Raw genomic sequence first — 18,815 nt, forward strand, 5'->3', positions numbered from 1 at the left:
TATGAATAGCCTATTTTTAATTGTAACAGATTTCCACAATCCATAAAATTCTGTATTCGCTTCTGGGTGTGATTGTGTATGTTTTTTTGTTTGGGTTGATTCAGGGTTTACCTAGGTTGGCTGGTTATTTGCCCTAATCGATTATTCACTCGAAAAGAGAATAAATATCCAAAAAGGAATTTAATTCTGAACTTCTCACTTTTGAATTAGAACGTTGGAGAGTAAAACCCAAAATCCTCTTCATGAGGATTTACTATTTTGTTTGTTGTGGGAGCTATGAGCGTGGGATCGTCACGAGGTTGAGTTCATTGGATCCAGCTCAGGGAAACCTTGGATTGTTCTGATCTTCAACTACTTCTGGAGGCTATTTATTTTATAGTTCAGATTCTCATTTTGCCCTTTTGGCTATGAGGTAGTTTTATTGATTCGGCTTCGTTTCTGCTTTTGTTATTGGTAGCCATTTGTTTGGAGGCTAAGAACTAGTGTTCTCCTTCATTTCTATATGTTAATTCTACCCGATTGGGCAAGTACAAACTTTTCCCTTTTCTTTGCAATGAGGGTTTGGGGTTTTGCACCATTATGCTGGTCTTTTTTACATATGGTGTTTGAACTTGTTTATTTTTGAATTTTTTGAGGTTTTTGTACCCAAAGGCCAAATGGGTTTTGATTTCAAAGTTTTTCCAAAATTTTGGGGTTTTTACCTCGTTTTGTGTGCCACCCTATTTTCTTGAGTTTTCTTGGCACAATGTGAGTTGTGGACCTGAATGATCCATTTAGATATCAGTCAGATCACTATTGCACTTTTATGTTGCATTGGGATGCATGTCACATCCATACTCCCAAAGTTTTGTTCAGTTGAGTGATTTTTATACCTGTTGTTATGGTTTCTTTTGGACCCTTGTTATTGCTTCATGGACACTAGGATTCATGTAGAATCTATGCTCCCAAATTGAGTGGTTGAGTGAGTTCATGATGTTTTGTCTTGCTACATCATTGGGATTCGTATAGAATCCATACTCTCAGATTGAGGCCAGTTGAGTCAGTTCATGATGTTTGGTCTTGCTACATCATTGGGATTCATGTAGAATCCATACTCGTGGATTGAGGCTAGTTGAGTGATTTCAGGATGTATTGATTTATTGGCTTTGGGATTCATGTAGAATCCATCCTCTCGAGTTGCTTCTAATTGGGTGTTATATTTTGCATTGTGTTCTCATCCTGTCCTTGTGTTTTAATCTTTGTGATGGTGGTGTGCCACACATAAGTATGTGTGAATACATTTTTCAGGTGACTTGCAAGGCCCAATCTTCTATAGTACCTACAGAAGTTATGATCATTGGGGTTGGGATGGGAGTATACATGCCCACAGGTGCTTGTCATAGGATGAGCATGGGTAGGGTAGGGTAGCATATGGAGGGGGCTTCTATCTCATAGCCTAGCAATCATGGCACCATGGGTTGGTAGAGGGAGCTTTATATAAGTGATAACTAAATAAAATGTGTAAATGGTAATAAAATTTAAGATAATAAAATGTGTGAGCACTCGATTAAGTTTGAGGACACAATGTGTGAGCACCTATTTAAGTTTGAGGCACACTATCTAAGCTTGGACTTTTTGATGTAAAGTGACTCTCCATGATATTAGCCCCTACTTAGTAGCCTATTGAGTGTTTGACTAGGACATGTACTCCTTGCATTGTCTTAGGTTCTTGGTTACAGCCATCATACTGTCTGGCATGAGTGTTAGCCATGGATGTTATTTTGTGTGTTTATGGCTGGATCTTTATCTCCATCAGCATGGTGGGTGTGGACCTATAGGTACCACATGGTTGGGAGGCATGGCTACCTATATCACTACTAGGAACCAATGTACAAAGATGGTCTTTTGTCCTAGTGCGACCATTGCTAGATGTTTTCACTTTGTACTTTGAGTTTTAAAGTTTTCTCTCTTGTGATTTATGCTTTCATTGGAATGCTTGGATATCATGCTTAGATGATGTTAGTTTATTTAACGCATTCCCATATTATGATTTTTAGCATACGACTAGATGATGTGACTTGATGTATTGGTTTATCTATTGCTTATTGATGTTTAGCATGTGATAGGTGATGTTATCTACTTGTAGGATTATCTTATGCTTTATTACTAGCATGTTAGATTTCCTTATGCTTTTATTGTAGCATGTTTTAGTAGTGACGTCCATATTACAATAGTACCGATGATCTAATCAGTGGCTTGGTATGTTACACGCGAGGAATGGCTAGGAACCACGATGGTCTTATGATGCTATTGACGGTTGAGAGGAAACACATACTTAGTTAGTTGTTTTGTACATTGCAATGTTGCTTATGTTCACTGCGATGTTCCATTCAATATGTTCTTACTACTTCGGTTTAGATGGATAGATGTTCCTCTTTCCTTATTGTTTATGCACTTGAGTGTTCATTCCTTGATTTACATGGATCTGGTACTCTCCAGTGTGGAGGGTTTCATGTTTTTATGCTTTTTATTCTTGTTTTATTGTCATGCTGATGTTTTTTCTTGCGTGGATAGGTAGTTCCTCGTGCAAGAATGTACTTCCTCACACAATAATGTACTTCTTCATGTGAGAATGCATTTCCTCACACAGGGATGCAAATCCTCACGTGGTGTGCAATGAATCCTTGCATGAAGCCATGGACAGTGATGCAAGATCTCGTGCAAAACTTGAGACCAGTGCACTTTCTCATGCGAGAAACAAGGAGTAGTTAGGCTTGGCCAAGGTAGGTTTGAACATTGGCTTTGGACACCTTATTGGATTTCACACATTTCCAGTTGAAAATAGTCTTTCTAAGGGGTTTAAAATATATTGTTTAATTCCTTATATTTAAGATATATTTTAATATATGCGACGAATCTTTTGAGATAGGTTTCAGACCTCTCTGAGATAAGATAAAGATTCTAAGAAATTTCATGGCTTCAGGATTTTAGGCTTAGGCAAATTTTAGGATTATGCATTTGCCCCAACTTGGTGTTTTGTTGATGAGTGGTCATTTCTTTGAACCCTCATCATGTGCATGGTCATTGTTGGCTTTTGTTTGTATTGGTTTGAATTTTTGCATAATAAAATTCCTTTGTCTAGGAATAGAAAATTTAGATTGTATCCATTAATGGTGAGTAGGGTTTCTAGCTAAGTCATCTTTTTGTTAGCCTTTGAAATTTTTTGTGAAAACCCTACATTTCATTCCATTCATAAATTTTTAGGCATGAAAAGTTTGAAAAATCAATTTGAGAGAATATTATGTTTCCTTTTATTTTTCGTGCCCCCAGTTATCTTTTCTCTTAGGTTCCTCACCATCCAATTTGAATAACTCTACCATTGTCATTTCCTCGCTATAAGAACATGAGCACTTTTTATGTATAGCAAAGTGGCAAAGAGCTAGAAATTTTTTAAAAATGGGACCGAAAAATGAAGATATGGCAGTCAAAGATTTATTTTCTAGCTGACTTTGCAGTCACGTACACCTTGCAAGTACTATCAGAACAAGAAAAGGGACCTAACAGAAGTCAGTGCCAGAATGAGGATTTTGTTGATGCCTCACTACCTTGCTATCAGAAAAAATGAGCATCACATTGTTAGTGAAGTAGCGAGGCACCATAAAATTAAAGACACTATGGCCTTGAAATTTCTCGATAACCATGGTTTGTCCAAGTGGCATGACAAGTAATAACTACTATTGTCAGAAGCAGTTGGTAGGAGCAATAACAATTTGATGGGTCCTTGTATTTTATGGCACCGAGTTTTATTCAAGTCATTGGAGCTCGCTACCTCACTATCAAAAAAATTTGACATCTTTTCGTTAGTGAAATAGCGAGGTGCCATGAAATCAACAGCCAGTGGGACCTCAAATAATGTGGATAGTGACTAGGATTAAAGTAAGGTCTTGTTGGGTGCCAACAGTGTAGAATTTCCTACATCATCAATACCCCAGACCCACGCCCCATTCATAAAGTATACAAGAGATCCTGATCATCAGATCAAAGCAAAATCAACAGTCCTCGCTATCTCACTATGGAATGTTGCAAGTCATTTAAGTTATGCGACATAGCGAGTATGGGACCCACCATTCTTTAGAGTACTTGATGCAATTTCTCCACCTTTGATTTAATCTCAGATCAACGGCCATCATTGTCTGACCATGAAAATTTGCTCGGACGATACGTATAGCGATGTAGCAACAAGTGGGCCCACCATTATCTGTCCAAGTAGTACAGTAATATAGCATCCACAAGATCAAGATCAAATTGAGGGCTATCAGTGCTTTGCTATGGCAAGGTGCTCGTTCTTTATGTATAGCAAAGTACCGACCTATTGACACGTGTCCTCAATTGCCAGTGGGTCTAGAAAAAAGTGCCATCAAGGAAGGAGCTATGTACATGGGCAGTTTTCATTGGATTGATTGGCCAACTTGTCAAGTGTAATGCCAAGTTGTTTTTCTCCATATCCCATGATCATAGGATTTTTAAAGATCAACGGTGTAGATTTAAATGCAGAAGGTGGTGCAACTCTGCCTATTAATTACACATGAAAGCTTCACATGTGAGGAAAAATAGAGTATAATACAGAAGATTTTATCAGTTTTACCTTATGCAAACAAAGATTTTGATCTATTCTTGAGCAAAAGCAATTATTGAAGAAGATCGTGCTGGAGTTTGGCAAGTTTGTGAAGCAGTTTGTTCACGGAAAGATTGCGAGAATACAGAGGAAAATGAGGACAAAATTCAAGTAAGTAATCTTGCTGTAATATCTATGGGTTTTTCAGTTCTGTAAAACATAATCAAAGATGCCTCCGAAGAAGGGATTTTCAGGTCAAGTAAATTACTTGGATAGAAGTGTACATGATGACTTGCTTGAGTTGTTGCCTGAGTCTACTATAGAGATAGTGCAAGTTAAAAAGTTGACCTCATTAAACCCTAGGTTAAGGATAATTGATGGATTATATGATAAGGGTAATTGGGTCTAGGATCCTCAAAACTCGCAAACCGATTTAAATTTGTTCAAGAAATGGTATGCAGAAAGGAAATTGTATGCCCCACATGACAATATATGGAATTTAGACCTAGGAAAGCTAGTTGTTCCCAATGTGTTTATGGATTATGACCTCCTTCAGGCCGTGGTGAAAATTTATGATCAAGCCACTAGGGTAGTGAGAAGAGTAGATGGTGAAATTCTAATCACCATCTGTCCAGAAGAGATTAGGGAAGTTTTTCATTTGGAACCTCTCACTAGGTATCATGTGCCCATTGATTTGATAGATTTAGAAAAAGAATATATGTCAAAGAAGGATGTAGTTAGAAAAGGTGCACTGAAGGCCCACATTGGCAGAATTGGAAACCTACCAACAATAACATCATCCTCTAAAGAACCTTTCAAGAAATAATGCTTCAATGCTAGGGTAGTAGAGATATATAGGACCCTATGTAGGGTTTTTGGAGAGGGTGAAGAATATTTTATCCCTATGAGCTTCATGTATATGATCACTCAAATCTCCTCATTCGGTGTAGAAATAATTTTTGATTTTTCTTCTTACCTAGCTGATGAGATTCACAATGGATTGGTGGGGATTGCTAAGGGCAAGGTGGAGAAGGTTTGGGGACAATATTCCCTATTGATGCACATGTTTTTGTTTAAGGGGGCTACATGCTTTGGTAAAAAAATGGTTCTGAATAGAGAACAGGAGGGGGAAGCACTGCAAATTCAATTATGTAGTCCAAATATGACTGGGGAAGTAGAAAATGATAGTTTTGTTAGATTTGATGGGCACTTTATCTCCAAACTAAGATGCCTCATATTGAGTGACAATCCCAAAATTCCTAAGGAACTAATGCACCTCATTAGGCCTATGGAAAAACCCCATAATCTAAAAGTTTCACATAATTGGGGAGATGTTATCCCATATTTAGTTTCAACTGTTATTAGAATTTATGGATTCAAGGGAACACCCCCTGTACTACCTTACCAGGTGCCCTTAAAGGTAGGAGTGGCTAAATTTTTGTGGTAGTTGGGAGGAGTAGAAGAAGCCTTTTTGCACAAAAGGGGAATAGGATCAATTTTCCCACTTGCACAGTAGCCCACCGATTTGTAATAACTAAGGAAGGGTGGGTCTTCCTCTACAAATTTTTGGAGCAGTATAAAATGGTAGTATCTCACTCTCATTTTGTGATGCGGAAGGTCTCTTTAATTTGGCCCTTAGTCATAGGATCAAACTTTGTTCAGTTGAGCATGAATTTTATTTCCCTGAAGATGTAATAAGGAATGAGTACTCTCTACAAGAGCAAGAAACAAAGAAAGTGTTGGAGTTGAGAAAAGCCAACTCCGAAGATGCCCAAGATCACCTGCATGTGAGAACCTATCAAAGAGAAGCCAAGAAGAGGAAGAGCATGGAGCAAGGGAAAAACCCTAAATGGACATGAGAGACCACAAATGCAAACACAAGAAGAATATGTATTTACAATGTACAATATGTGATGTTATGTGTGATAATACAATGAGAGAGCCCGCTTATTAAGAGCTCAAGGAATCTTCTAGAACAAGCTGGAAGGTGCTAGGAGATAAGTGTGACAACTAAGCATACATCCACATAAGGTGGAAAATTCTCAAACAATGTGAGAGGATAAGTATGACTTAGGAGAGAACAAACTCCTGTATTGTCAACAACTTATAACTAACTCCTAGACTACAACTAATAAATGAATACATTTACCTAAGTAAGCTTAAGTAATAGAATAAATAATTAACAATTAATTAATTATTTACTCTAACAGAAAGAAAAATGGAGAGTCTATTCAAAAGTTTTGGATTTTATTAATTGCTTTGACAAAGGTTACAACCCTCTTAGTAATGTTGTAACTACTGCAAATAGAATAAATAAGCTTATGAGTACATTCTCCAAAATAATGGAGGTAATGAATGAGAAGAAGCAACATTTCATTGATTCTTTTCTAGATAAAGCCAGGGAAATGATGAGAAGATTGGGTTTCATTCCCAATATAGGGGTAGGACCACTGGTTGTGCAAAGGAGGACAAGATATACTATCATTCAGGATCAAAGGCCCATTGTGAATAAAGGAAAATAGATAGTTGAATCTACTAGTGCTACGTTTGAAGAAAGGTGACCTAAACCCTCTCCTAAGAGAAGAAAGATAATAAGGGAAGAGGGACCACATGATGAAAGTTACTCACCTTTCCAAACCCCTATGATAATTGAGGAGTAGCAGCTCACTGATGAGAAAATTGAACAAATTGGATCACAAGGGGGAGTTTTTGTTACCCAGGCAGAGATTGATGAAGGGAACCCCTAGGAGCCTCTTGTGCCAAGTTTTGAGTTAACTATAGAAAATTTTAGGGGAAGGGAATTAGACCCTAATTTGGAACAAGCCAGTCAACAATTTTTGTCTTATGATAATTTTGTAAGGTCTAGGGCTTTCCATCAATTTGCTTGGAGGGAAAATATGCACATTTTTGAAGAAAGATGTAAAAATATGAAAGTAAGGCATCTAGAAATGGATGAAGCCTCCATTCATAATCAAATAAAGGAACAAATGATACAAGAGTTCTAGAATATAACCCCTAAAGAGGGGAGACAGATGGTAAAAGCTACAAACATTTTATTATTGCCCAATTGGGACATTGTTGATGCCCTAATTTTTAATTATGTGTTAAATAATTTGGGATTGTAAGATCCAGATAAAAAGGAGTTCTTGGGAACTACATTCAGTAATGACCAAGTTGCTCTTGTTATGTGGTCATTAAGAAGAGGATCTAGGGCTGCTCCATCACAACCTGATGATTTAGGATTAACAGGGAGTATCATTGTGAGAAGACTTGCTAATACCTCACATGTACAGGCAGCCCACATGAATGTGAAGTATTCTCAATTTTCCTTGGCTACTGTAGAGAGGGAAGAAAAGGAAATGACTGAGCTGTAGAGCAAGTATGATACAATGGTGGATGCTTACAATAAAGCAGTAAAAAAGAGAATTGAGCTTGAGAACAAGCTATTGGGAAAATCCACTAGGCCAAGAATAACATACCCTCGCCCCCCAGTTGAACCCTTCAAATCCACCCCTCTCATAGAAATACCAGATACACCCCAAAGGCCACAACACTACACAACTGAGGAGTTTGAAGAAGAAAAGGGTAAACTATGGGCCTTACATGTAGAGCTGGAGTCAAAAATATGAAGATAAACTAAGAAAAGCTCTTACATATTTGGGGGATAAAGTTGAATGGCCACTAATCCATGATTAGTTGGCCAGGGTGATCAGTGTCTAGGAGGAGTTGAAAACCAATGATGAGGCTCTAAAGCCTATTGTGAATAAATGGGTAAGAAGGGAGAAAGCAATGACATTTTTGTGTTTATCTGTTATAAATAATTCTCATGATCAAATTGAAAAAACCTTTGACATTTTTTTTTGATCTTGCTAATTTTGACAATAAAAGGATTCATTTACAAAGAATAATAATAAGCTACTTGTACAAGTACAAGAGCCAAAAATTTAGTTTGTTTCCTCATGCCCTAGATAAGAAAAATAATTTGAAAAACAAAGATGAATGGGCAAAGGAACTCGATGATTTATTCTTTTTAAGAATGAATCAAGTCATAAATGAAACAAGGCATGCATGGTGGGCTACCACGACAGAAGGAATGGTGAAGGCCCAAATATTCTTTGATTATTTAAAACAAGAATTTATTGATATTGAGGCTGAGTATATATTAAATAGATAGAAGGATATTTTGCAATTCAATTGGCCAGATGATACATTGTTTGACAAGTGGATGGCAAAAATCACTACTGGTGAATAGTTTGATGAAGACAAAACTAGTAGTGATGAGGTGCAGGGTGAGGAGATCCAAATCATTGACACCGTCACTACACAAGCCCAACTAGAAGAAGAAGATAAAGATAATCAGTCACCTTCAGTTGCAGGCCCAGGCCCATAGGATGTTGATACAACTAAAGAAGGGGAAAAGGTAGATGTTGTTCCTACCATATAGGATAAAGATGGTGAAAATCTACAGGTGGAGGTTAATGTTCCATCAGCATAACAAACTTCATCATTGGCTAATTTGGTAGTTGCATACGAAGAGGAATCATATTAATGGCCAACTCAACAACATTAGAAGATGTGATGAAAGTTGACCCACCAAAAAGAATGTTTTGATTTAGAGATCTTCTATTACCCACTTTTTTGTCATTTTGTGATAGGTGTATGTAAATATTTCTTGTAAAGGACACCTATCAATTTCTCTTAGCCTGAAGCTTGTTGCATCTCACATTATATCAGTGAGATTCTAGGGCTAGAGAAAGGGTCCAAATTCTATTTTTTCTAAGTGATATACTTAGTCTATTTTTTGTCCATTGTTTGGAGCAAGTTTGTGATGTATTTTCTCTATTAGTTTTTGAGAGTACATGAATAATAGAATGATCCTTGTGTTTCCTCCTAAGGTCATTCTGAGTTTACTATAAATGTATACAATTTTTAAAGAAAATGAATACAAATTATGAGCTGCCCCCGTATCAGTTCTTTCTGAATTTTGTCTCCTTTTGATTACTTGGTTATTTTGATATTGTATGAGTAAAGGCTTATACAATTGAATGCAATCCAGTTAGGTTGTATATCTGTTCATGACTGCTATTAGTTCAATGGATCAAGTAAAAGCTTTGATGAATTTGATAGGGTTGTTGTAGTGGTGGAAAGGATTTTTGAATGGTGAATTTTGATAAGAATCGCTGATAACATTTGTTGTAAGGAAACAAATTAGATCTAAGGATTTGTAGTAGACTCTGAACTCCAATGGATTAGGCACTGGTCAAATTGATTTAACTAGAAGAGAAATGTATCATAAATGGTTTTCAAATGCAGAATTATAATCAATTTTACTTTTATTTCCAGTAGATCTTCAAAGTTGGCCAATACTTATTTGCATGTAATGTTTTAGCTTCAATTAGCCACTATTGCTCAGAACACCTATAGATCTATAGAAGAATTTTGGCTAGATCTATTATATGGGATGTGTTTAGCAAATTATCATGAATTATGCATGTATTTGAGGATTTGAGGTGAGAATCAAAATGAAACTAAAATAATCCTCATACAGTGTTTCCCAATCTTGAATCATCCCTAGGTATACCCACCCTGGTTTTGCAGAGCCTAAAGAGTAGAAAACCACCCTTGGTTTTGTTAAATTTGGGCCCAAATGGTTTACACATACAATTGTTAATAAGAATTGGCTAGTCTTTAGATAATGTGAGTAATGTCATCTTGGTATTGAGCATTTTTTTGCTTAGTAGTTTTAAAACACCAACAGTTTGCACGTGTCAGTTTGGTAGTGGCATTCAATGATCGTGGTCAAGTCTTCTGTTGTGATCTTTGTGATCCCTATATAACATTTTCATGTGCATTCATACTTGTAAAAAATAAATTTGGCTTGTATTTCATCCTTGTTTCCAAGGATCTCCAGGTGAGGCATTATAGAACCTAGAGAAAGGTTGAGTTATATAGTGTATAAAAAGAGTACTAAGACCAAACAAGACATTGATGATATAGTGTATTGTTTATCTACTTAAAGCTATAATGAAAGGATACTTGAGAAAAGACTAGAAGAAGGCTAAGTAAAGAAATGCATATGCCAAGCCTAATTGAGAAAACAATGCAAGCTGAGAAAAGTTAGTACAAGCATAACAAAAAATTAGTTGAAGTCGATCAATAAGTTCAATAAGAGCTAAGAAATAGAAATCTAGTTAGTTCCAAGTGAAGGAGTTAGTATGTGTCGAGAACCAGTAAAGAGCTAGTGGATGCCAAGCAACCCAGTGTTGGTTGAACATCATAAGACAATACTTGTGGAGTAAATAGAGTGTTATGGGTGAGTGCCAATCAAATGAGTTAGATTGAAGAATTAATGAATCTGAGTTGATAAAGTTAATTTCTTGAATTGTGTGAAGCATGTGGAAGATTACTATGATGAGTTGGTGGCACATAATTCAAGATAAATTATTTTGAGACAAATTCAAAGAGGATTGTAGAGGAAGTTTCTAAAAGGGAATAAAATGGAAAGATGGGTAGATTCAATGAATCTGACCTAACCCTAGAATGGACAATTGTGGTTAAGTGGAAAAAGACTTAAATTCTCTATTTAACAAGATATCAGACTAGAAGAAACATGTCATGTGGAAGAACCTAATAAAGACAATAAGTTTAGGTTGTTGCTTGATATGGTGGCCAAATAGAAGAGTCTACAGTTGGCATACAAAGCAAGAAGGCTTGAAGGGTGAACAAGAAATCAAAGATTAGAGGATGAATTCCAAGAAGAATGGAGGATTGAATGTGAGATATGTAATATGAAAGTGAGTTGTTTCATTATCAGATCAAATCATGTTGTTACTCTCTAACAATCATATTAGTTTGGATAAATCCTTTGGACCAAGGTTGACCTAATAGTCATTAGTAAATCCTTTAACAGGGTGATTGAAATCCTTTAACCATATCACATTTAACAGTGTGCATTGTAACCTTTAATAGGGTTGGCTCCTCACATGGCTCACTTCAAAAGAGTGAAAATTGGTAGCATGTTACTAGTGGTTTCTCCCAAATTGGGTTTCCATGTAAAATCCTTGTTTCAAAATGTGTGATTGATTTTGTGGTATTGCATGTTTACATCTCTGCAAAGTTATTTTGATATAGGACAACAATATGCACATGTTTAAGATATTGAATGATCAATGCATGCATAAGAATAAGTTGCAGTATTGAAAAGTTTTATTTGTACATTTGGACCTCGGATAAATGATTCACCCCCCCCCCCCCCCCCCCCCCCCCCCCCCCACCCTCTTAGTTATTCTTAAGTATTCCAACATTATTATGTTAGTCACTTTGTTCAAACATTTTAAAGCCTTGATCCTAGTAGAGTAACCTAGGAATATACCTTCATCAACTTTTGAAATCTTTATGAATATAAAACCTACTTCCAAATATTTTTAAATAACTCAGATTTATTATATGACCATACCATAGTTCATATGGTGTCTTATTTGCTCCTTTCTTCAACTAAACTTAGCTAAGGGTGTAAACAATAGTGCTTACAACCTCTCTCCAAAATATTTGTGCAACTACTTTTTTAATTAGTAGTAGTCTAAAACAATCAGTAATAGATTCAGTTCTTCTCTTTGCAATCTCATTCTTTTGTGGTGTCCTTGATTTCGATAGTTGTCTCTTAATTCCATTCTCAACACAAAAGTTAGTGAATTCATCAGACATAAATTAACCACCTCTATTAGATTTCAAATATTTCAATTGTTTACCTATTTCTTTTTCAACTCTTCCCTTATACCACTTGAACATTTGAAAAGTATCAGATTTGAAATTTAAAAACATAACTCTCATCATTATACAATAATCATCAACAAGCAATATGAAATATTGATATCCATAGTAGTTATCAACTCTCATAGGACCACACAAATCAGTATGTATCAACTCCATAATGTCATTAGATGAATGTGTCTTACTCTAAAAAATAGAATTAGTTGTCTTATCAAGTTGATATTTCTTGCACATAGCATTGTCATGTTTATGTAGGGTTGGTAAGCCTCTCACTTTCTTCTTGTGTTGCATAAAAATGTAACTAAGGAAATAACACTAAGAAACTAATGCACATTCTTACATTATCATGCAAAACCTCAAAATATGAAAGAAGACATGTAAATGAACAACTTGAAACAAACAAGAGTATTAATGACATCAAAATAGCACTATGCAAACCTCATGAAACCATCAAGTGTAGATGATTTCCTTACTCATGGGATGTGGTTGCTCACAAGTCCAGCAACATAACAATAAGGTAGATGGTGCTTCTTTTGAAAATGAGGAGAGGGCTCTCCATTTATAGGAAAATGGATGCAACAGATGGCTAAGATCGAATGCAAGATGGAGGGCTAGGATCTCTTAGGATCGATGAGGTGTCAATGAGGTGGAGGCCAAGTAGTCTCCACATGGATTAGGGTTTTGACCATTAAAAGGGGAAAATATGCTCACACATGTGAGCAACCTTTGATGGTGACATGATCAATGAGGTGTGAGAAGCATGGCTTCTCACACATGTGTGAGACAACTTGATTCTCATGCAAGAGGACAAGTGTACAAGAGGTGTGAGAAGGATGGCTTCTCACACATGTGTGAGACACCTTGACTCTCATGCAAGATGACAAGTGTGCAAGAGTCATGCAAGATATGAGAGATGAGGAAAGTGTGAACATCTCTCACACATGTGTGAGAACACACTTAGGATTAAGAGGTGATTAGCTAGGATGATTAGGAAAAGAAAGCATGATTAGGAAGTGGATAGGTTTAGCATGATGGGTTAGGTAGGCTAGTGAGGTTAGGTGAGGGTTAAAGGTAGGAGCCATGTGCTCAAATAGGATTAAATGCAATATTTAATTCCCAAGGGGTTTAGGCAAGGAATTAATAAAGTAAATGACATACTTAATTAAAGTGAAAGGGGTTCGATGCAAGTGGGAATAGGTTAGGATTTAAATAAACCTTAGTTTATTTTAATCAAGGTAAGGCTAACATAATTAAATAAATGTAAAATTTATTTAATTAAGGTAGGGGAATTAAATAAATAATAAATATTTATTTAATTGGTCACAAAATGGGTTTTGGAAAAATTTAGGTGTCTACACTTCTTTATGCTCACTTTGAACATATACTCAAAATTTACATGACACTCTCTTATGCCACAACCATACATCTTCAATTCTAGAAAATAGGCATGTACTAATTGTAGGATCTAGATAAAATAAGTTACCTCTGATTTTCTCTCCATTACCAATCAAGTTTCTATCATCATCATAGATCTTTACCTTCCTGATCTAAAATTCCAATTTGTGACCTATTTTATTCAATTGTGAAACACTCAAAAAAAATTATTTTAGTCCTTGAACCCAATAAGAATCATTACATATAATTTTATCATTTAGCATCAATAATCCTCTACCTTTCACATGACATGGAACATCATTTACAAGTTTAATATTTCCACCATCATATTCTTCTAACTTATTAAACTTACTAATATTAGCAATCATGTGATGTGAGCATCCATTATCGATAATCCATGTATCACTTTTACTAACATGAGAAATAAGATTTTTTCCTTCCTTATATCTTTCTGCTTTTGGGTCTTCTTTAATAGCAACATATACCACTTCCCCACCTTCATTCTCATCATCAAATTCTAAGTTGGCGCACTCCTCCATTGAAATATAGCATGACTTATTTCCCTTTTCTTTATAGTCCTTGTAATCCTCATTATTTTTGTATTTTCTCTCCTTCTTGTCATTATTGTCACTCATGTTCTTATTCCAACTTAATATACTCCATATTATAGTTATATTCTAACTTATAATGATTTTCAACAATAAATAGTAAAGGTGATATAAACTTGCAACATAATAAGCATCCACACAAATTTGACACAAGTATTTAATGTAGAAACCTTACAAAGAGAAAAATCACTTGGGAACCGACAACCCAAAATTTTCACTCTTCTGAAGTGAGCTCTATTAGGAGCCAACCTTGATAAAGGTTATATACACCTTGTTAATGTGACCTTGTTAGAGTATTTTCACCAAAGTTCATTTATACCTTGTTCACTCTTTGAAACTTCTAAAGAATGTCTTGCCTTAAATGATTTACAAATTATTCAAGAAAATGTCACCATATACGATTTCAAAATATTGCTAGGTCCACTCGATTAAGATATTTTTCTACTAAAATATTTAGAGAGTACCAATGAAATGATTTGTTAGGCTTAGCACTACCTTACTTGTTCAAATCTATGTGTCCCATTTTGTCTAATTTACCCCCATCTATCAATTATCTAACAAATGTTATGATAGAGACAATGAGAAGTGATAAAAAAAAAAAATTAGATGGATACATGGAGCAAATAAAAGCTTTGAAATATTGAAAAAAAAGGTCACATAATTACTTATGCTTTCTTTACTTGATTTTAATAAAGTTTTTCAAGTTGACTGTGATGCTATTGGGAATGCAATTGGTGCTATTTTGAGTCAACAAGGCAAGCCTATAACTTTATATAGTGAGAAATTTAATGATGTTAAGAAGAAGTATTCAGTCTATGATCAATAATTTTATGCAATTATTTAAACTTTGAAGAAATATATACATTACTTGATGCCGAGAGAATTTGTATTGTACATTGATCATAAAGCTTTATTATCTTTGGGAAGTGAAAATAAGTTGAATCAAAGACATATAAAAGGGGTTGAGTACATGCAAAAAAATTCTTTTGTGTTGAAGAATAAAAGTGGATAGTCAAACAAGGTAGCAAATGTATTGAGTAGAAGAAGAAGTTTTTTGATAGAGATGAGAGTTGAAGTGCTTGGGTTTGAAGATTTGAAAAACTTGTATGAAATTGACCTTGATTTTGAGAAACCTTGAAAACCTTGTAAGAATCACATAACGGATGAGCAAGATAAATGGATTGATTGTTTCATTTAGGAAGATATGTTGTTTAAGGGAATTCAATTATGTGTATCAAGAGGATCTATGCGAGATAGTATCATTAAGGAGAAACATAGTAGTAGACTTGGAGGACATTTTTAGATTGATAAGATAGTAAAGTTGATTGAAGAAAGATACTTTTGGCCAAAATTGTATAAGGATGTTCAAAAAATGGTGAAGAGTTGTAGAATTCTTCAAGTAGCTAAGGGAACTAGTTAGAATATTGGATCACATACACCTTTTCCTATTCTAGTAAGCCTTGGGAAGATATCAATATGAACTTTATTCTTGGATTACCCAGGACTCAAAGAGGTAATGATTCTATCTTTCTAGTGGTTGAATTTTTTTTTAAATGAGACCTTTCATACCTTGTAAGGCTACATATAATTTAATACACGGAGCATATTTATTTTTCAGAGAGATTGTGAGAGTACATGGATTGCCTAAGACTATCGTTTCTGACATAGATACTAAGTTTATTGGTTATGTTTGGAAAACACTTTGTTACAAGTTGAATTCTAAACTTAATTTTAGTTCTACATTTCATCTATAGATAGATGGATGGAATAAAGTTGTAAATAGAAGATTGAGTAACTTGTTGAGATGCTTCATTAGAGATAAACCTTCTAATTGGGACCTAGTCTTGGCATAAGTAGAGTTTTCATATAAAAATTCACTAAATAGAAGTACTAAGAAGACTCCTTTTGAGATTTTGAATGACATGAGTCCTAAAGGAACTATTGAGTTGAGGAAGTTGGATTGTGAGAGTACATGGATTGCCTTAGACTATCGTTTCTGACATAGATACTAAGTTTACTGGTTATGTTTGGAAAACACTTTGTTACAAGTTGAATTCTAAACTTAAGTTTAGTTCTACATTTCATCTATAGATAGATGGATAGAATAAAGTTTTAAATAGAAGATTGAGTAACTTTTTGAGATGCTTCATTAGAGATAAACCTTCTAATTGGGACCCAGTCTTGGCATAAGTAGAGTTTTCATATAAAAATTCACTAAATAGAAGTACTAAGAAGACTCCTTTTGAGATTGTGAATGACCTGAATCCTAGAGGAACTATTGAGTTGAGGAAGTTGGATGTTTAAGTAAGGAACAATGTTGAAGCTAAATAATTTCTGGACTTTATGAAGAATTTACAAGAAGAAGCGAAGAGCAATTTAAATGACAATAATCAAGGATATAAAGAGAGTGCAAGTAAGAAGAGAAGACATAATTTTTTTGAAGTTCGAGATGAAGTAATGGTACATTTGAAGAAGAACACATTTCCTATTGGAACATATAGGAAATTGAAGATGAAGAAGTTTAGGCCTTGTAAGATCTTGAAGAAACATGATAGTGGGAATTCCTTTGAAGTTGAATTGCTCGAGGATGTGGATATTTCACCTATTTTTAATGTTTCAGACATCTTTGAGTAATATGAATCTAATAAGAGATCTCTTATCAATCCTATTATCCTAAGAAGAAGACAACAGTAATTAACAAAATTTTGGATACTAGTGTTATTAAAAGCACTAGAGGAAAGGATTACAAAGAATACTCGGTTCACTAGAAGAATAAACCTATTGAAGAATGTTCTTGGATATCTCGAGATGAGTTGGATCTTTATGATGCTTCTTAGGTCATTAGGGCTTCCCAATGTGGACACCAATTCTTACTTACCCTAGGTGTCTGATGCAAGAGCATCTTGGGTTCTTTGGTAATCTTGCATCAACCAAAATGTTTTCCTATTTATTGTTCATGTTTGATCATCGTGGAATAGCCGTTGTTGTTTATGTTCTTTATTTTTGTGTGGTTGGCATCTTAATGAAGACCTATCATGGATTATTATCCTATACTCACAAAAAATCTAATTCTATCATATGCAGGAGTTATCCTTCTCTCTATTTGAGGCATGCTTATTTCTCGAAAGACTCAAATAATGTGTGGGTTTGGATTTGGCAAGGTTACATTTGGTATCAAGGATTTTTTAAATCTTACGGTTCTCTTTTTGGATCACATGTGGACCTATCTTTGTCTCTAGAGATATTTTTTTCTTAATTGTAAGGTTGTTGATTTCTCCTTCGGGGCAGGACCTATATTTTGTAATAACTACCTAACGTGCTAACTTTTGGTCTTGCTAGCTATATAATTTGAGATCTATGATTAAGAAAAGTAGAATGAAGATAGAAAGAAGGAAGATAATAATAATTTAACTCTATAGTCCTGAGCTTCTAAGATCATAGACTATACTGGAATGTATATGGTTGCAACCAAGTAGGCCTTATGCCTGACATGTTGAAGGAATATTATCTCATCATATCTACATTTAATTCTACATAATTTCTTGTGGTTTCTCCTATTTTATGTTGGTTTCCATGTGTAACTCTAGAAAGGGTAGCTTTGGAATGGTTTTGGGACCCTCCTGCCTTTCATAAGTGAGGGAGATTCTTGTTGATTGGTTATAGAAACAACTTCTACCTTAGCTCCACCAATTGGTGGGATCTCCACATTTTTTCCTTTTATGTCACATGTATCTTATTTAGTTCTTTAACATCCCTATTTGATTGTGTCCTTTCCTCTTCTTCTTCTTCTTCTTATTTAAATTTCTTTTGATCACCTGATAGGAAGATCCATTGATAGATAGATAGATAGATAGATAGATAGATAAAAATTTAATGTCCACAAGGCTAAAAATAGCCTATGGGACAGCAAGACAACTCAAGAAAAATTAAGTAACAATGTTCGTTGCTTGTGTAGGATGATGATGAGTCCACCCAATTGCTCAATGTACTCTTCATTGAATAGGTTATGCCAAGAACTGTCACATATAGTGTCCGCAAATTTATCTCGACTACTCTTGTAGGCTTCACATTCTAAAATAAAGTGCTGTTCAGTTTCCACTTTCCTAGAATTGCAGAATCTACAAATTCTTTCTTCCCAAGCCTCCTTTAGCCTCTTCCAACATTCGGTCTTACAACGAAGTTGGTGAGAGTTGGTTCTCAGCTGAGCAATAAGAATTTTAGCCCTCCAAGAAATGTTGGCTCCTGTGTATGCTTTTTGGAGTTGATCACAAGCAGGGTTGAACTCATTTATATAATATAATTTCTTCCTTCCGATCTCGCTTCTCCAATTTCCCTTGTAGAATTTCTCCATGACAAAGACCTTTATTTCTTTATTATTTTTGGTGCACATATTGAATTGAATATTCCATTTACTCATCCATTTGATGTTTTGTTGCATCCATGTCCTT

This window comes from Cupressus sempervirens, chromosome 10 (genome assembly GCF_028749045.1).
Source record: "Cupressus sempervirens isolate cs-2001-9-10 chromosome 10, ASM2874904v1, whole genome shotgun sequence".
NCBI lineage: Eukaryota > Viridiplantae > Streptophyta > Pinopsida > Cupressales > Cupressaceae > Cupressus > Cupressus sempervirens.